Here is a 20,392-nt window from a genome sequence, read left to right as displayed (position 1 = left end):
ACACTATGTGCAGCAGTGCCTAAATACCTTAAAAAATTTGGGCCTGAGTGGAGATCTGTGGTTCATACATGTTCTAACTGAAGACTTAGAAACAAGAATTCAAGGTGTGCTTCTTGCCCTGCCACTTTTCTTGTTTCATATCCACAGGTGCAAGGTTTGGCCTGCTTGGGGGAAGGTCATTCGCCGCCTTGTTGCTCTATGTGCAGTGCCTTCACCCCAGGACCAGAAAGGAACATCAGAATCACCTCCAGGCTATGCTATTGCAGGAAGTGTTAGTGGCTAAACCTTCTGGCTCTGATATGCAGGAATCCATAAGAGCTGGGAGACCAGTCTTAGTTCTGACCATTGAAGGGGCTAAGAAGTCTGACAATGTTTTGCTGCAGATATCTACTTCCTTGACTGAAGCTACACTAAACGTTCCAGTAACTATGAATCTACAAAAATCAGCTTTGACCGAGCACAAATGCTTGGTCTCTGCTGAAAAAAACAGTCCTCGAGAGCATATCTTGAAGAATCTGGCTTTCCCATTTCTGCTCACTGAAGTGCAAAAGCATTCTCATAAGGCTCTGACCTCTAAAGACCTTTGAAACCTCCTTATAAACCTGTAATTCACCTGATGCTTCCTTGAAGTCAGCAGATTTTACTAGATCCATGGTTACCATGATGGCTCAGATTCACCACATAGAGTCCCTTGAACTCCTTCATTCAGATCTGCCTTTGGATTGGGGTCCCCCATTACAGCACTGGATAAGTTTCCATCAGTGCCCAAAGATAGAAGAAAGAAGTGTAAGGCATTGGAGCCAGTTCTTCCTTCTCTTTCTCCAGGAAGGAAAAAAATCTTGCAAGGTTAAACCTGTTTCCCTAGCTATGCAAACCTCCCCCTAAGACCTCAGCTGGTTCTCCAGGGAAATATGTCTGGGCTTTTGAACTTTGCACTTACCTGAGCTGCTGCTCTTACCTTTAGAGACTTCTTTGGATTGGGCTTTGGATTCACATTCAGATCTGCAATCAAACCATAACTGGTCTGATGCCTTTCCTTGCTCTCTTCCCAGGGAATAGATCAGGGAACCTAGAGAGCATTATCAAAACTCTTGTTTCCATCTCTTCAGACTGCAAGATCACCCTCTCTCCCCCAGGGATTATGTTGGGGAGTTACTCGCTGGGTGCTGGTAGGACTGGGAGGTACCACATGGGCAATGTGGTCATATTGACCTTCACTAGGTATTATCCTAATTTTAAGAGGTCTGAAGAAAAGTAGCTGCAAAGGGAGCCTTCTCCCAGGGTTTGGTACAGATGTTCTGCACCGGATTTGTTCTGCCCAGGTCTATCATGATCATTGGTATTTAGGGAACCATCTCCTTTTACTAATCCCACACATACCATCTGAAGACGAAGTAGAACATCTTATTGAATGTCTGAATGCAGATAAAGCTACTGATGTTTAAACTTCACTGGATGACTGTTTGGGTGCAACATCATCTTCCGCTCCTTCCAAAGATACAATACAATTTCATGAGCTCATAGGAAGGATAACTACCTTAAAAATCCCTTCAGTAGCATCGGAGAAAACTACACACCCAGTTTTTGATGTTTTGGTTTCATCCTCTAGGAGTCTGTCCTCTTAGAAAGTTTATTACAGCCAGTGAAAAATACTCGCTTAAACCCTGCATCTTGGCAACTTCTAAAAACTGTCTCCTAAGGGCTTTCCACACCCATCCTTCTCAAAATTCATTAGTGGTGGGATCTGCAGCTCAAAGAGCTAATGGGACTCAAGTTCACTCTGCAATCTCTGACAGAGAAGGTAAGAAGCTAGATGCTCTGGGCATTAAAATAGCTAGTTATCAGGCAGTGATGTCTTATTACTAATATCATTTATAGGAGAAAATAGCACTGTTTTCCCAGTTGCTGCCAGAAGACCAGAGCAAACTGGTCAAAGCATTGATTACTGAAGGTTGTTTGGTTGCTAACCACACCCTAAGATATTCCTTCAATGCTTCTGATCTAGCATCTAAAGCTGTAGAACCCTCAGTTACTTTGATGTGCTACTTGTGGCTATGTTCATCTGGACTTCTTTTGGAAGTAAGAACCTGGATAGAGAATTCCTATTAGATGGTGAAGAGATTTGGTGTGCCAGTGTTTTGTTACTAGAGACAATCTCTGCTTCCTGTTCCTTTCAGGGAAATACCAGCAACAATCACCTGTTCAACTTCAACAGACACACAAACCCTACAAACTTTTAAGTTAAAAGGTAGATCATCTGCCTCATCTACCTCTGCACTGGCCTCTTGGTTTGACAGGATTCATGAAAACACCAGACAGGATTTAAACCTGCAAACAGCCTCTTTTTCATTTGGAAACAGTCTCCCATTTATTAGAGCCTTGGAGTACTGTCACCACAGACTTGTGAATCTTGGAGATTGTTTAACAGGGTTACTCTGTTCAGTTTGACACTAGCATTCTACCCAACTCCTGCTTCCGCATCCCTCTTCAGGGATCCTTCTCATGAGAACTTGCTAAGATCAGAAGTTGGTTCACTACTAGAGTCAGTGCCATGAGATTTAGTTCCTGAAGATTTTTGGGGAAGGAATTTTATTGCTGGTACTTTTTGATCCCAAAGGAGGTCTCCAACTCATTGTAGACCTTTGGAAGCTTAGTTCTGTCATCAGAAGATTCAGATTTCTCATGCTTATATAGCTTCAACCATCACATCCTTGTCAAGTATCGGGGGTAGCCGTGTTAGTCTGTATCCACAAAAACAACAAGGAGTCTGGTGGCGCTTTAAAGACTTAAGATTGGGTTTGGGTTCTCGATTTGCAAGATGCTTATTTACACAACTCATTCAGATATATGCACTGAAAATACTTAAAGCTTGTTGTGGGGGAGATGATCAACACAAGGGCCTACCATTTGGTATGTCTACAGCACCTCAAGTGTTCACAAACCTTTTTCAGCAGTACAGGCACAATTGAGATGTCAGGATACCCATATCCTGACTTGAATGTTTGGCACATCATGGTATTCTAATAGAAGGATCTGGAGCAAAAGCTATATTATAAATGCATACCTCATTCAAAACGTTTGGTTTCAAAATAAATTGGACAAAATCACACAATTCAGAATTGCCAATAAAAGTCACGATCTGGGTTTGAGCTCTCAAGAAGGCAGTGCTTTCCTTCTGGAAGAAAGATACTTGAAAATCTTCATAGTACTTGGAAGTGGAACAGGAGAACTCATGTCATACAGTGATTGATGTTCTTCCTTACACAATGTGCCTTCTGGTGTCTGTGATGTACGTAACTCTATGCATATCTAAAGATTAGCTCTCTCCATTGGCTAGCAAGACGCTATATATCACATACAAATGGCATGTTTATGAAATTGATATTCCCCTATTGAGAGATGCATCCCTCATATATTGGGCTCTTGAGCCCTTTCTTCCTCAACTGTAGGGTGAGGTGGTTCCAAGTATTGACTATAATGTTTTATGTCAACCGACAAGGTGGAGCACATTCTGGCCAACTGTGCAGAGTTGTATAGCCCTGTGGGAGTTGGGAGTTGTACCAAACTAATCTTATAGCTCTACACCTTGCACGCATGAACAATATATTGGCAGACCAGCTGGGCAGACATTTATACAGTAAGCATGAGTGGCCATTCAAGAATTGTTAGTGAACAATATTTCCCTCTGTGGGAATGTTTGGCAAGATGTATTTCCAGATGCCAGTAGGAACAGACAACCAGTTAATCTTGGATACATTCTTTCTAGCCTGTGTGGGTAGATCGCCTCTATGCATTCTTCCAATTCCTCTAATTCAGAGTTCTCAGGAAAATCAAACAACACAAAACCAGGGCAGCTGCTGTTGTCCCAGGCTGGGTGAGACAACAGTGATTCTCAGATCTACTGTGACTATCGCAAGATCTGCAGCAATTCCCGACCTATTGAATCAACAAAGAATTCAAATTTGCTATCAGTACACAGACTCTCTCCACTTCACAGCATGAGCCATTGGACTTTGACAGATTTAAATTTTATTAGAGAATATTTAAAGAAATAAACGATACAGAAAATTTGAAGCGTTAGTCATTGGTCATTGGGGGTAACATGTAGAGTAAGGGGGTATGTTGGTGTTTTGGGGCTGGGCAGCACACATAGTATATACACACTGCAATGTCCCCAATGAGGGGTGGGTAACCGGTGGGCGGGGTCAGGAGACAGTCGATAAACGGTGAGGGTCCACCACCCATACGGGAGGCAGGGACAGTCATGGGTATAAGCAAGCGGGCTGGATAATGGGGATGGGGTGACCCTCACGTGGCGGGATTCAGCTAGGTTTGGTGGGTTTAGGGCTCAGGGGATAGGGTCCAGCAGGGGGTGTGTGTGGGTGCACGAGGTCTCCCCGGCTCACTCTTGGTATTGGCGGTGGCCGGTGATGTGCTCGGTGTAAATGTCCCGGGACCAACGGATAGCGTCCGAGACCATTAGGCGTCTCATGAGCCGCGCGTAATGACGGCCCACCCCACAGGTCCTCAGCACGCGTTCGTTACACGGGTCCCAGGCACCCAGGGCCCCAACGAGCAGAGCGTCGACGTGCACCTCGTAGCCCTTAGTCCGCAGGGTGTCAGCCAGGGGGGCGTATTTTTCGAGCTTGCGGGCTCGGGCTTCGCGGAAGGCCGGGGTCCTGTTCTCGAACGGAATCGCTACGTCGACCAGGATGATCTTTTTCCCCACCTCGTCTGTGACGACGATGTCCGGGCGCAGCGGGCTGTCAGTGCCAGGGACGGCGCGGTTGACGGTGATCTCTCCCAGACGCGGGTTGATGGCCTTCACTAGACGGTCCTGGACGGCGTTGTGGCGTAGCTGCCAGGCTCTGGCGTGGGGCTTGCAGCAGCACAGGACGTGGGGCAGGGTTTCGTTGACGTACCCGCACTTCCTGCAGCGTTTGTCCCGGTTCCCGTGGCGGATGGCACCGTTGAGCGGGACGCAATTCAGCCGGGCGCGGTGGATGAACCGCCAGTCGGCGAACCGGGTGAAGCTGCCTGTGGGGAGGAAGTGGTTGCTGGAGTCCCACTTGCTGGTTACTTCGAAGACTTTACCCTGGTCCGGCTTTTTCTTCAGGGCGTCCACGTAGAGCGCGTGGACGGCGGCCTTCAGGGATCTCTCCAGCACGCCTCTGGCTCCCGGGGTGACGACGATGTTGTCCTCCGTTCCGATCCGCGGTATCAGGACTCCCAGCTCCTGCCGTTCCTCGTTCCATTCCCAGCGGCAGCCCAGGCGCTTTCCCAGCCGGCGCGTGGCATTGCGGGCGCGGGTCCACAGCGAGGCGAAGTCTCCCCTGTCCCGGGCGAAGTCGCCGTCCAGGGAGCCGCTCAAGAAGGTGGCCACATCTCGGTCGGAGGGAGGTCTGCCGATTCGTTTCTCGGTGGCGGCGTGCAGGGCGGTCGTTGCAACGTTCTTTACCGTGGCGTCCGGGCAAGTCAGGAGGCGGAAGGCGTGTGTGAGGACCGCGATGTCGCAGAGGTCTCCCATACGGGGGACGCCGGCACCACCGTGCCTGTGCTTGATGTATACGAGTTCGTTGCTGGCTCTCCGGGGCAGGGACATCCAGTTTTTGACCAGTTTCCGGATGGCGCTGTCCGCCTTGTTGAGGGGCACCTTTGCCACGGCGGATCCCCTCAGGACGAAGGCGATGCGGGGGATCAGGAAGGTGTTGAGAGCGTTGATCTTCTGCCACGGCGCCAGCAGGGATGTGTCGATTTTGGCGGCGTCTTGCAGGATCTCCCCGATGGTGTCCTCGGGGGTCTGCCGGACGCGGAAGCCTGTCGGCGTGCCGAGGTGCTGGTACGCCTGCCCCTCCGCCAGGGGAACGACGGACTCGCCCTGGATGAGGAACTCCGTCATCAGTACCGAGTCCCTCTTGCTCCCGTCGACGTGGAGGGACGCACACTTCTTGGCATTGAAGCGGAGTCCCGCCCAGTCCGCGGCTCTCCCGATGGTGTCAAGCATGCCCTGGAGCCTCTCGGTCGTCCGCGATCAGGACCAGGTCATCCGCGTAGGCCAAGATGCTCACCCTCTCGCCATGTAGGTCGAAGCCGTCGGCGCCGTCAGAGATCGCCCGCAGGAGCGGCTCCATGGCGAGGTTAAAGACGATGGGGCTGAGGGGGCAACCCTGCTTCACGCCGCTGTGGATCGGTATCTCTGCGGTCTCCCCTTCTACCGATCGGATGGTGGTGCTGCAGCCCTCATATAGCTCCCGGATCAGGTGGAGGAAGGTCTCTGGCATCCCAAACTCCTGTAGAGTGTCGAAGATGTGATGGTGGGGGATGGACCCGAAGGCGTTGGCCAGGTCGAGCCACGCTATCGAGCACTGCCTCCGCGTTCTCCTGGTCGTCTGGATGACGGTCTGGAGAAGGAAGTTGTGCTCGTAGCACCCCTCCGACGGCATGAAGCCCTTCTGGGCAGCGCTGATGGCTCCCCCGGTCGTCGCCCACTCCGTGATCCTGGCTGCCAGGCAGCTGGCGTACAGTTTGTACATGGTGGAGCAGAGGGAGATGGGTCTCCAGTTGCTGGGGTCGTCCCGCTCGCCCTTCTTGGGAATCAGGACGGTCATGGCCTTCTTCCAGGAGGTGGGGGATCGGCCGAAGCGCTTGCACAAGTTAAAGATGTTGGAGAGCAGGAGGCAGCCGGGGTCCCGCTTCTTGAGGAGGCTGTAGGGGATGCTGTCTTTTCCGGGTGCAGTATTCTTGGTTCTGGAGAGCCTGGCCGTCACCTCTTTAGGGGTGAAGTCGGCCTCCAGGCCGTCCGCGTCGGGAATGCGGGGCAGGGGGCGGAGGCACTCCGGGCGCTGCGCGTCGTTCCTGGGCACGCCGCCGAACACTCCGAGGAAGTAGTTGTAGAGGCGCTCGGGCGGGATCGTGCAGTACGACGGGGGCCCGTCGAGGATCTCTCTCACGGCCTTGAGGCGGTTCGTACGGTACATCTTCTGGATCCTTGACGCGGCTGCCGGGTCGAAACGGCGGCCGGTGTTCCTCCTTCCAGCTCCCCTGGTGGTGTTGTCACGGTGTGGGGCGGGCCGTCTCGGGGCAGGCCGGGTGGTCTCCTGGTTCGGTGTCCTCTTGAAGGCAATCTCCGCGGACAGCTCGCGGGTGAGCCTGTCAACGAGCAGGTCAAATTCCGCGAAGGAGGCTGCCGCTTGGAGCTCCTCGATCCAGGCGGCCTGCCAAGGCGTGGCTGGCCTAGGCTCCGGCCGCCGGTCCTCGGGCTCCTCGGTCGGCGTGGGCAGCGAGTTTGTCGTGTGGTCGATGGGTTGTCCCACTTGTGGGTCGGGGGACTCCGCGGTTGGGTCCCGGGGCGTAGTCGCTGGTGGGGTAGGATCGCCACTGGTTGTTGGCGGAATCTGGACAGGGTCAAGGGGGGCGGGGGTGATGCCAGGTCTTCCGTGTGCGGCTGCTGTCTGGGGGGTTGTCGCGGAAGCGTGCGACCTTCTGGCAGCAGGGATCGGCCTGGGGCCTCTGGCAGCAGTAGTTTGCAGAGTGGGCTGGGGGGTGGACCCCGTTCCCTCGGTAGGCGGGGTTCGAGGTGCAGGTTGAGGGGTCGCATTGGCTCTTCCTGCGGTTGGCGCCCGTAGGGTGGCCTGGCGACCGGCGTCGGTTCCGCGGGGGGCAGGGGTTCGGGCGGCCACGCGTGGCGGGGCGCTGACCCTTCTTGGGATGGGGTTGCGCTGGTTGGGCGTCGGGAGTGCACTAAGACGCCTCAGCTCAGAGAGCTTACGGGCCACCTGGGTGGATGTGAAAGGTGTCCAGCTGGCAGGGGCTCGGTGAACGTTGCCTGCTGTGGGAGGTGCCGTCTCAGTGGTGGGGCCCTGGTCCAACGGCTCGGGGGTTGGAGTGGGTTTTAAGGTGGCGGTTGGCGGGGGTGCCCCGTTTCCACGCGGCGCGGGAGCAGCGGGCCGGGGCACAGGAGGGCGAGAGGCCGGGACCAGAGTTGTCGCTGAACGGGCTCTCTTGCAGCTGGCCTGGTGTGCCTTGCATCTCTTCTGAGTTTCAAAGGGCAGGCTGCAGAGGGCGCAGCTGAAGGTGGTGGATTTGCCATGGCACCTTTTCAAGTGCCTGGTGACTCCTCCGAGGAGGCGGAAACGCCGGGGCGGCGAGCAGATGGGGCAGGTGAGCGCATCAGCGGCAAGGGGGTATGTGAGGTAGATGGTGTCATCGTCACCCCCCTGCGGAGCGGGGGTCTCAGTGGTAGTAGAGGTTTCTCCAGCAAGGGTGTCCCGCTGGGGGTCGGGCGGGGACTGCTGGGGGCCAGGGGGTGTGACTGGTGCCCGCCGGGGGACAGGGGAGCCGTCTCGTGGCGGCTGGAGCAGCTGGGGAGCAGGGGGCGTGTCTGGGTACCGCAGGAGAACCGGGGAGGCATCTCGTGGTGGCTGGGGCGTGTGGCAGAGTTCCCTTGACAGCCGGGGGACGTGGGGTGGGGTGTTCAGCAGTTGCGACTGCTGTGGGGCGGTGTGGGGGTCTCCCGTTGGCTGGAGCAGCAGGAGCGTGGTGGATGTCCCCGGCGGTTGGGGTGGCAGGGGAGTGGTTGGGGGGTCCCCCGGTGGCTGGAGCAGCTGGTGGACAGCGGGGGAGTCACTCTGCAGCTGGAGTGCCAGGTGATGGGGGGGCAGGTCTCCCAGGTTCCGCGGCAGTCGGCGGGCAGCGGGTCGGGGTCCTGTCCGCCGGGGCGCATCAGTGGGCTCCTCGGTCACTGCGAGCGGTGGCGGCTGGGGCGCAGGGTGGGAGGCCCCCTGCGGCTCGGGCGGTGGTGGCTGGGGCAGGTGGTGGGGATCCCCTGGCTGCATAGGCGGCAGCTGCGCGGGGCAGGAGACCCCCGGGGGCTCAGACAGCGGCGGCCGGGGCGGGTGGTGGGGATCCCCTGGCTGCATAGGCGGCAGCAGCGCGGAGCAGGAGATCCCCGGTGGCCAAGGCAGCGGTGACTGGGCCACGTGGCGGGGCTCCCCGAGCTGCCCGAGTAGTTGCAGCTGGGGAGCGGAGCAGGAGTCCCCTGGCGGTGGGACCAGCGGCGGCTGCGGGGTTCCGCGGGGCTCCCCGGGCTGCCCAGGCAGCGGCAGCCGGGGAGCGGGGCAGGAGTCTCCGGGCGGCAGCCGGGGCACGTGGCGGGAGTCCCCGAGCGGCGGCGGCGGGGGTGCGCCGCGGGTCTCCCCGGGCTGCTCCGGTAGTGGCAGCCGGGGAACGGGGCAGGAGTTCCCGGGCGGCGGAGGCGCGCCGCGGGGCTCCCCGGGCAGTGTAGGCAGCGGGCCGGAGTCCCCGGGCGGCGGCGGCGGAGGCGCGCCGCGGGACTCCCCGGGCTGCTCAAGCAGCGGCAGCCGGTGAGCGGGGCAGGAGTCCCCGGGCGGCGGCGGCGGAGGCGCGCCGCGGGGCTCCCCGAGCTGCTCCGGCAGCGGCAGCCGGGGAGCGGGGCAGGAGTCCCCGAGCGGCGGCGGCGGAGGCGCGCCGCGGGGCTCCCCGGACTGCTCCGGCAGCGGCAGCCGGGGATCGGGGCAGGGGTCCCCGTGCGTCGGCGGCGGAGGCGCGCCGCGGGGCTCCCCGGGCTGCTCCGGTAGTGGCAGCCGGGGAACGGGGCAGGAGTCCCCGGGCGGCGGAGGCGCGCCGCGGGGCTCCCCGGGCCGTGTAGGCAGCGGTAACCGGGGAGCTGGGCCGGAGTCCCCGGGCGGCGGCGGCGGAGGCGCGCCGCGGGACTCCCCGGGCTGCTCAAGCAGCGGCAGCCGGGGAGCGGGGCAGGAGTCCCCGGGCGGCGGCGGCGGAGGCGCGCCGCGGGGCTCCCCGAGCTGCTCCGGCAGCGGCAGCCGGGGAGCGGGGCAGGAGTCCCCGAGCGGCGGCGGCGGAGGCGCGCCGCGGGGCCCCCCGGACTGCTCCGGCAGCGGCAGCCGGGGATCGGGGCAGGGGTCCCCGTGCGTCGGCGGCGGAGGTGCGCCGCGGGGCTCCCCGGGCTGCTCCGGTAGTGGCAGCCGGGGAACGGGGCAGGAGTCCCCGGGCGGCGGAGGCGCGCCGCGGGGCTCCCCGGGCTGCCCAGGCAGAGGTGGCCAGGGCGTGGGGCAGGAGTCCCCCACCGGTGGCTGGGGTAGGGGCAGCTGGAGCACGTGGCCCGGCTCCCCAAGGTGGACACGCGGCAGGGGCTGGGGCTCGAGGCAGGGATCCCCCGGCGGCCGGAGCAGCAGCGGCTGGGGCGCGTGGCGGGGGTCCCCGGGCTGCGCCAGGGGGGGCGGCCAGGGCGTGGGGCATGGGTCCCCCGGTGGCAGGGGCAGCCGCTTTGGGGAGGGGGGGCAGCCCCCCGGCGGCATGGGTGGTGGGGGAGCCGCGGGAGAGTCCCCTGAAGGGAGTAGGTGCTGGGGCTCAGTGGAAAGGATACCTGGCCCCAGGGGCAGCAGATGGCCAGCGGGGCTCCTCTCCGGTAGCTGGGACGCGTGGGGACGGACTTCTGGTGGCAGGAGCAGCTGGTCGGCAGTTGATGTCTCGGGCAGCAGGGGCGTAGGGAGGCAGTCTCTCCGCGGCTGCGGCTCTTCCCGCGGCAGGAGCGAGGTGGAGCAGACTCCCGGTGGTTGCAGCTGCTGGCGGTCGGCTGCAGGTTCATCCAGCGGCTGGAGCACTGCAGGGCGGCCTCCCGGCGGCTGGGGACCGGGGTCTACCTTCCTCCTCTCGGTGGTGTTCCTGCAGGCTGGTCTTCGGATGGAAGAGCTTTCTGCAGCAGCATCTTGGGGGCGATTCTCCTTGTCTTCGCACTTCCCTCTGGATCTGCTGGTTTGCCATGGCTCTGAGACACCGAGAGACTTCTTTCGGGTAGTGATCTGAGAAGATCTCCGGGGAGGACCAGGCGTAACAGCCGGGAGCCTGTGTCGAGCAACAGGCTGTGCTGGGACAGTGGTCAGAGCTTTAGGTTGCGTGTTAGGGGTTGCAGGATGCATCCCAGAGTACCATGAGCTCGTCAGGATAGCTGATACAGTGTATCAGTAGTGATTCAGATTAAACTGATATAGATCTAGGTAGTAGCTTATCAGATGCAATTAATAAAGATTAAACTGATAAGAACAGATACTACACATGATCTTAGCTCATAGAGCCGAGAAGCGATACTACACTTGACCATAGCTCCAATTACTCTTCTCAGAGACCAGTGTAGTGTGTAAAGAGTACTTGTAAAGAGGCTGCAGTGTATACTGTGGGGATGAGGATGTGAGTGCAGGCATAGAACCAAAGTGGTCAGGCTAGTTGTCCACTCTTTTGCATCATTAGAACTGAAAAGATCTGCCTGTCCTGCACTTTCATTTCCTGATCATGTATGTATTCTACATTTGTTGTCCTAAGTCCTGGCTTTGGTTTTGTCCATCAACTTTCAAGCATCTTTGTCTTTTTTAGCTCCAGCTGATAGCACTGGTCATATTGACCAGCAATTTCCCTTTGGAACTCCTGTAGCATGCCTGCCCTGATTCTTCATTGCTTGATGAGGGGGTTGCTCAATGTTTCTGAGGCATTCATGGGTCTCCTTTTTTTTTTTTTTTTTTTTTTTTTTTTTAAAGAGTAAGCCTTGAGATGTCCTGGGAGGAAGTAGAGGGAACTTTAAAAAAAATAAATAAAGCATGGATGGGGGGGGGGGGGGAGTAAATAAGCATAATTTCCATGGTTTATCACATTTTTCTTACACTTTCCAGCAACATGGGTGCTTTTTATCTATGGTTTTACATGCCAAACTTAACTTGAGGCATTTTTCTCATCTTCTCCAGTGTTAGGGGGGTAGACACCCTTTCATATTTTGTTAGTAGTTTACTTTTCAAAATTTAGAGGAAGTAATTACATTTTTTTTAATATTAATTATCAGGTGGTGGGGTCAAGGGAGAAGCTGAAAAGCTGAGGGGAGCAGTGGCAGTAAATGTTCCACATTATTTTATGTAGTGGCTACTGTGAACTATAGCAGTATTCTAGAGTTGACAGAGTGGAAAAGGGAACAAATATTGCAGGCAGTTGTACAAAATTCAGCACCATTTGCAGTTGATTTTTTCATCTGTTCGATAACACCAGACTACTGGAGCAAAGGCATAGGTAAGAGTTCTGTTTGAGATGAGATGTGGCGGGAGGAGGAGGCAGAGGCTGGCTTAGCTTTCCACACAATTTACTTGATCCCTTGGAGAATTTGCTTAGTGAAAAGTTTTCTCACATTTTTTCACAGGCATAGGCAAAGATAAGATCTAAAATTAACAAGCTTTTTTAAGGTAAAGTCTGTTTCAGGTACTTTCAGAATGCAATATGTCCTCTTCCCCATCACCACCATTCTCCCTAAATCAGTGGTTCCCAAACTGGGGTTTGTGAACCCCTGCGGGTTCGTGAAATGTTACAGGCGGTTCTTGGGGGGAAAAAATTCCCTAATGGCGGACAGAGCTGCCCCTAGGCACCCCGGACAGCACAGGACCAGCAGCCCGGAGCCCCTGGACTTCCAAGAGCTAAGCAGATCAGAGCAAGCATATCTATCACACTGAGGAGATTTAAACTTCAAGACTCCTTATAAGAAATGGAAAGGGAGGTGGATATTTTTTGCTGTTTTTAAAATGAAATAGGCCACTTGTATTGTTTTTAAAATTAAATGAAGAACAAGTTTAAGCTTTGTTGTAACGTGCGTTGTTTGCCTGAACTGCTCAAGACCTGAATGCTTGTGTAGGAGGAACTCTTTGAGTTGGCTTCTTAAATGCCTTCATGCTGTTTCTTGATGAAGCATAGGAGCCTTGTCTTATAACAGGCTTATTCAAAGTGATACAAGCTACGAAAGTGAGATCTTGGAAATTTGTTGCTGTTTTCATAATGTAATAAAATACTGTAATGATAAATAATAATAAAGTGTGTAATAATCCTGTCATAAAACCAATTTTATATTTCCAAGATCACTGGTTTTATAATTTATATGCAGGTAAAGGAGAAAATCCCTGGAAATACTCATTTTTAGGAGGGGGTTTGTGAGACTTGACATTTTAGTGAAAGGGGTTCACAGGTCGTTAGTTTGGGAACCACTGTCCTAAGTGCATGTGTGTGTTCAACACCTTTGTGTGTGTTTTTGTTTTTTTTCAGTGTGTGGCCTATGCTTTGCTTTATGGAGGAAAACTGTTTCCCTGTATTGCATTTTTGCCAGCATATGCAGTTAGTACCATTTACTGGCACAGTGACATGTGAGCTATATGTGAATTAGTGTTTCCTTATATGGCTAATGAATTATGACTTGCTGTTTGCATGTATACCAGTTGAAATCTGCCCATTACTGTCATAACAATAAAAATACACTTGGTTAAGCATCAGACCTTGTGTGTGTGCACTTTTCTGTCCCCCTTCCCACCCCCCCCCCCCGCCTTGTCATTTATCAGGTACATGTCTACGTGCAAGTGCAAGGATTGGGGGTGGGGAAAGCAGGGAGGGATGAGGGTGAAGGGACACAACATTTTTGCTGTAAAATGTAACGTCTGCAATAGTAAAGCTTTTAACAGTGGCCACCATTACTCCCAGACCACATCTTTACAAATATAAAATTATAAAGGTTATTTACAAGCCTGAGAAGGTGTGTGTTCAACATTGTTGAAGTCTGGATCTACCGCCAGTGATGTGTGTGTTTGAAAGTTCCTAGAAGAGGTCCAGGGATTCTGTCAGCATTTTCTCAGGCCATGAAGTTTCAGCTGTGGTCGGCCCTATTTCAGTGGTATCAGCCACAGTTTCTGTGACTCCGAGCTTGGGGTCATTCTTGTCCCATTTTAGTAGAATGTTGGGCCTGACTGTCCATAGTATGTTCTGGGATTGTGTTAGGGCATATGCTAATTATATGGTCCATTTAATCATAAAATTGAAAGTGAATAAGGCCCCTTCCATATTTGGCGTTATCCTTAGCTTTTTGGCAGGTATCAGGCACCTTATCTCCTCCCTGAATTGGTCTCCCGTCCAGTGTATCTCCATCTGGATGAGCTTCTTTGCAATGCCATTATAATAGGCTTTTATTCCTATTACTGGAACCAAAGTCATGCACTGATGGCACCTCACTCCAAAAGTTTACTGGTACTTTTTATGACTGCCTCTGGCCAGAAGGCAACCTGTAATGCCTTTTGCTAGCCATGTATTTGAATCCAGGACCCTGTGGAAAGAAAAGTTGATTAATGTAAACCGCTCACAAGGAAAGCCATAACAATGTGCTGGACAATATGTACCAATATGTAGCTTCTCGATCAGAGGTGCGCAAACTTCTCGGCCTGAGGGCTGCATCTGGGTATGGAAATTGTATGGCGGGCCATGAATGCCCAGTGGGGGAAGGGACTCTATGGGGTTTAGCATGGGGGGGGGGGGGGGGGCTCTATAAGGGATGTTACCGAGATGTGGGGAGGTGGGATTCATGGTGTGTGTGTGTGTGTGTGTGTGTGTGTGGAGGCTCTAGAGGGGTGGTACTGGGGACTCCTAGGGGCCCTGCCGACAGTGACACCAAGGCGGCCGTACCAGGCACCGCCATGGGAAGAGGCACCCTATTTGGGACAGGTGTGGCCCTTGGGCGGTTTCGAGACTCTCAAGGGTGGGGCCATAGGAGACTGGGAGGGGATTGGGTGTGCTGCTGCATTTGGGGGGGGCTGCTGCTGGGTTGGGTTGGGGTTCTGATCCTGGAAACACCATGGTGAAGTCATGCCTGCACAGCGTGGCTCTGCGTGTGCAGGAAGATGGTGGAATTGTCAGTCGGGGGCTGGGGAGCGCTGGGCAGGCGGAGCGGGGCAAGCCCCCACTCTCTTGCGGGAGCTCGAGGGCTGGATAAAAGCATCTGATGGGCTGGAAGCGACCCGTGGGCTGTAGTTTGCCCACCCCTGTTCTAGACTCTGTGACCTCTTGACCAAGGAGAACTGGGAGGGGAGCAGATGGTCAGGCATCCTCACTGGTCATTTTGAAAAACTGATTTAGATTTGTTTTAATCCTGCACTGACCTGGAGGTATACTGACACACTGAGCCTAACACAGGCCTAAAGCCTAGGCTTTGACCTGGATTAGCTGACAGATTTGTAATTTATCAAGCTCACAATTTAGAGATTTGGGAATATGATCAAAGGGTGAATTAGAGTTGAGGGAATCATTGAGCTATAACATCCATAAATCCTAGTCTAGATGAGACCCAAGTGTCAAAGAGAAATGAACCTGAAGGTTGCCAGATCCTTTTCCCATGTAATGCTGCAAGCTCCATGCAATGGGGCAGCTTTGTCAATCCAAAACTGTCTCCCTACTCCTTTCAACTGCATCTTTCAAAAGCTTGCTTGTGGTGCATACCACCATTCTTTCTCCAAATCATCATTAGTACTGTGGTCTCTCCATTAAGTCAAACCTTTAACAAAGGATGCAGAAGGAGGGTGACACCACTGTCCCAGCTTAGTTTAACTAGAATACTGCTGTATTCCTAACAGGTCTTTGTGTCTAACCTTATCAACAGGAATGCAGCAGCCCCTCCCTTCTAACAGGAAATTAAGGTAAAGGGGCTGAGATGTTAAAACAAAAAGAACCAAAAAAGATATTAAAATGAAAGGTTAAAAAATGGACACCTGAATATCTTGTGAAATTTTAAATCACTTCTTCCGCGTATGCATTACACATTTTAATTACAAGAGTCCTTTTTGCCACAGGATTCCTAAGGCCTAATTTTTAATTCCTTTTCCACTATCTGCCCCTTTTTTTACCAGTTTAAGTATGTTCTTCGAATGTTACCTTTAAAGTATGTTTGCTTTGATATACTTGTAAACTACAGGATGGCTTACTTGATCTTCAGAGTTCATAGTGTCACTGAGATTTAATCTTGAAAGTGTCATATCTTGCTAAATCAGGGGTTCTCAAACTGGGGGTCGGGACCCCTCAGGGGGTCATGAGGTTTTTACATGGGGGTTTGTGAGCTCTCAATCTCCACTACAAACCCTATTTGCCTCCAGCATTCATAATGGTGTTAAATTAAAAACTGTGTTTAATTTATTAGGGGGGGTTGCACTCAGATGTTTGCTGTGTGAAAGGGTCACCAGTAAAAAAGTTTGAGACCCACTGTGCTAAATTCTGTTATTCTTGGATATATTTTGTTTTGCCAGGAGAGTAAACTAACATTAATTTTTATCCATTACCTCAAGTAGATGAGATGAGTAGATTTTGTGCATAAGTAGCTAAAATTTCATGAGAACTAGTGATGACCAATGGCTTTGCTGCTCAAGTTTATGGTTTTATTGTGAGTGTGTTGTGCTGGGAGATGTTAATTTGTGTGGGTGGCAAACGAGAGGTGTGTTTGCTGCAGGGGTTTTTGTGTGTGCTGGTTATAGAGTTGTGTAGGTGGTTCTGTTGATTTGTGTTAGGGGAGGATTGTGCTGGGTGATTTTGGGTTGTGGGGCTTTTGATTCACCAACCACATAACTCAACACAAGAACTGTGGCAGCTGGGCCAAGTAATCAATCATCTGTGCTGTCTCTCATATTACTGACTCATTACCTCCATTATAATTGTTGCATGTAAATTAGCTGTAGCATAGAGGTAGTGATTGTTATATTTGATATTACAGTGGTCTAGGACTGTTGGCATAGGCAGATACATGCCTTACTATTTTGTTACATATAGATAATGTGTGCACTAACTTTAATGCTTTGTGACTGTCATACAGTGCTGTAATAAAAGACTTTTCTGTAATAAATGAGATCATTTGTAAATATTTGAGAATTGGTTTATGTTAAACTCAAATCCTGAATATATTTCAACAAAATTCCTTTTATACTGTGTATTTGCTTCCTGGAGAAGTTTTTGTTTACTTTTATTACTGGGAAAAATCTACACCCTGGCTGCTAACGTTACTGACATACTGATTTGCAGTCTCCTGTAAAGGGAATTCGCGAAGATGGTGATAGGTTTCATAGCAGTACTTATTTCTACAGTGTCATAGTTGTATGTTGAGCTTGATATCCATAAGACAGGGTCCTACAAAGCATGAGGTTATCACTCAGTAAGACAGACACAAGAGGAAAACACATGGGGAAAACAGTGCAAGGGAAGGTGCCAAAACCCTGCAATAGACTGCTGCATGGGAAGTGTGGATTTGAATGTGCATATAGATTCTGTTTAGCATTTGGCAAAAGTACAGAGCTTGTAAGTGTAATCACTGTGTCTGACAATACAGACAAAAGAAAACTGTAAATGCAGTGAAGAAACCCTGTTCCAGTGATAAACCATTGTGCACTGATTCCATACAATAATAGTCAGGGTAGACAAACTAAACCATTATATTGAACACCAGTGGTACATTGTGTACAAGGTGGACACAGATGCTGAAATCATGTATTACCTACATGATCATTGTGCAGACTGAAAAACAGACCTCTATTAATGCAGCAAGCGATGGATTTCTTATTTCTGTGGTGGGAAGCTGCTGCTTCGCTCCATCATGCAGAAAACCAAAAAGTTAGGCACACCTGTGTCTTTGTCACAGTGGGGACAGAACACCTATTTTACATCTGGAATCAAGCCAGGAATTGGGTCTTGCGAAAGTACAAGTTACCCTGTGTATGGACAGGCAAAACAAAAAGAGACTTTACAAGGGATTGTGAGTGTATTAACTTTGTTGGGAAAGTTCATAGATAATCTAATTGATAAAACAGTGCATATGAGAAGATTGTTTAGGTGCGTGAAACAGTCAAAATGAAAAAAAAATTACAGTACTCATCTATGAATTTGCATGGCTATATTTTAATGTTTTTTGACATATAAAAAGTTCCTTGCATGCCTCTAAAAATGGACTAGGTGTAGTACTGCTGCAAAGGAAAGACTGACTGGGGACCTGAAGTATAGGCATTCAGAGCCTTCACAAACACAGAATGCAGATATATGCAATTCGGAAAGGACACTCTGGTAATCACCTTTAGTTGCAAAGCTTTCCACAGCTATTGCAGTTGATTGTGACTGAAACTGATTGCAAGCTGTTGCTAATTGTTTGTTTCAAGAATCTATTGCAAGCATCACATAAGTTTCACAGCATCTTACGGAACTTCAAAAATATGATTGATTTCAATCAAGGAAATCTATTTAATTTCCAATATTTGGGAGGTATAATCCCATTGAGATCAAGATCCAGAAACTGAATCTGATGTTGTCCACGTCAACAGGGTAGAGTACTCAGGTGCTGTCTCACCTCACGTGGGAAAAGTAACAGGTGATAGAGAACAGGATGAGACACTGCAGTCCGTGATATCTGCTGTACTTCTCAGGTGGAAAAAAGGCATCTAAGTACTATGTACATCACAGGCATAAACTCTCTGTGGTAGATGGTGTTCTCCTTAAAGGTAGGTAAGTGGTGAAAAGTAGAGGTGTTGTGGTTTTGTGGAATTTTGGTCCATCTTCTTTGGGGAGAGGGGACTGTATAGTTTGGCTGGCCTCCATCTCCATAGAAGGGGTACCAATCTCCATGGGGACAGGCTGGCTAGAGTAGTCAGGAGGGGTTAAACTAGTAGCAAAGGGAGAGGATAAAAAGAGGGAAGATATGAGCACTTGAGATGATAAAATTAATTAACCAAAACACATGAAGAGAAGACATTCTTGAATTGCCTTACACCAATGGTACAAGCCTGGGTAACAGACAAGAGAAATTGGTATTGCTCATTTATCAGCATAAATTTGATCTAGTTGGTATTAATGAAACCTGGTGGGATGATTCACACAATTGGAATGTTAACCTATTTAGGAAGGATCAGGAAGGCAAAAGGGGAGGGAAAGTGATGCTTTGTCAAAAAATGGCACTAGCTGTTTGAGTCACTGATTATTTTCTTCCAAGTTATCTTTGGATAGTTATGGATCAGTGTCCTAACAGTTACAGCACTAGATGGGATCCTAGCTGGTGTCTGTCTGTTACAGACCATCAAATCACACTCAGGAACCAGGAACTGTCTCCTTATGCACCTTTTTCTAATGTATCGGGGGGGAAAATCCTGCATGACATTGGGGGACTTCAATTTGAGTGACATATGCCTGAGATCTCATGCAGACAGTATTAAAGCATCCTTGGAATTTCTAAACATTATAGATGACAATTTTCTAATTCAAAAAGAGTGGCAGTCAACACCAGGGAATTCTTTATTAGCTACGCCTTGTCCTACCAGATAAAGAGGAACTGATCATAAAACTAAAAATTAATGGTGTAAGTGATCATGACTTGATCAGATGTAAAATATGCAGAATAAATCCAGACCAGTATTCTTGATGCTTTAATAGGTCCAGTTTCACAAAACTGAAAACAGTTATGAGCTAAATCAGTCAGGAGGAAGAATTTAATCAGAAAAATGAATAATAATTGAGAATCATTTAAGAACATCTTATTAAGATGCTCAAGAAGCCAGAATCTCACAATCAAGGAAGAAGGCCATGCTAGTTAAAAACTGACCTAGGTTTAGAGGGGAAGTGAAAGCAGCTATTAAAAAAAAAAAAGGGGGGGAAGAAAGGGGAAATTATTATTAATGAATATAAATCAAAAGCTAGAAATTGTAGAAAATTCATAAAGGGAGCAAAAGGACACCAAGAAAAATCTATGGCCAGCAGAGTTCAGGACAATAACGAGGATTTTTTAAAATATATTAGGAACAAAAAGAATCCTGGCGGTGTTGTTGGTCCTTCTACTAGATGGAAATGGTAGAATTGTCAATAATAATGCAAAAAAGGCAGAAATATTCAGCAAATATTGCTGTTCTTTATTTGGGGGGAAAACAGATTATGTCGTCTCATCATATGATGATAACTTTATAGATAACTGAATCTTTCCGATCCACTAGTATCTCAGTAGGATGTTAAACAGCTGCTATTAAAGATAGACGCTTTTAGTTCATCAGGTCCAGAAGACTTGCACCCAAGAGTTTTAAAAGAGCTGGCTGAATAATTAATTCCAATTTTCAGTAAGTCTTGGAGCAGTGGGGAAGTTCCAGAAGAGCGAAAGAAAACTAATGTTGGGTCAGTTTTTAAAAAGGGTAAATGGGATGACCAGGATAGTTACAGGCCCATCAACATGATATAGATCCTGGGCAAGATATTGGAGTGGTTGATATGGGACTCCTTTCTTTAATAAACAATTAAAGGAGAGTGCCATTCAACATGGGTTTATGGAAAATAGACTCTGTCAAACTACCTTGATACCTTTTTTCATGAGATTACAAATTTGGTTGATGAGGGTAATAATGTTGACATAATATATTTAGACTTCTCTAAGTTGTTTGACTTGGTAAAGCATGATATTTTGATTAAAAAACGAGAACTGTATAAAATTAAAATGCATGTTAACTGGATTATAAACTGGCTAACTGATAAGTCTCAAATGTAATTGTAAATGGGGAATCATCATGGAGTA

At 50.5% G+C, this 20,392-nt stretch overlaps 1 protein-coding gene and 1 pseudogene across 5 annotated transcripts in view; one reads left to right on the top strand and one right to left on the bottom strand.

Moving 5' to 3' along the window:
* Positions 1-20,392, top strand: part of STAG1 (stromal antigen 1) — a 391,372-nt gene that overhangs the window by 4,601 nt on the left and 366,379 nt on the right. Inside the window, exon 2 of one of the 5 annotated variants that reach the window (XM_054039943.1) lies at positions 12,215-12,257. The exons of the other annotated variants lie outside the window; for them this stretch is intronic. The gene's annotated coding sequence lies outside the window, so the exon portion shown is untranslated. The remainder of the gene's footprint in view (positions 1-12,214; positions 12,258-20,392) is intronic. 5 annotated transcript variants of the gene reach the window in all.
* LOC128843816 (U2 spliceosomal RNA) lies at positions 11,003-11,122 on the bottom strand (annotated as a pseudogene).

Source organism: Malaclemys terrapin, chromosome 9 (assembly GCF_027887155.1).
Source record: "Malaclemys terrapin pileata isolate rMalTer1 chromosome 9, rMalTer1.hap1, whole genome shotgun sequence".
In the NCBI taxonomy this organism is placed as follows: Eukaryota; Metazoa; Chordata; order Testudines; family Emydidae; genus Malaclemys; species Malaclemys terrapin.
The sequence above is the reverse complement of the archived record's forward strand: the minus strand, read 5'-3'. Positions and strand labels throughout refer to the sequence as shown.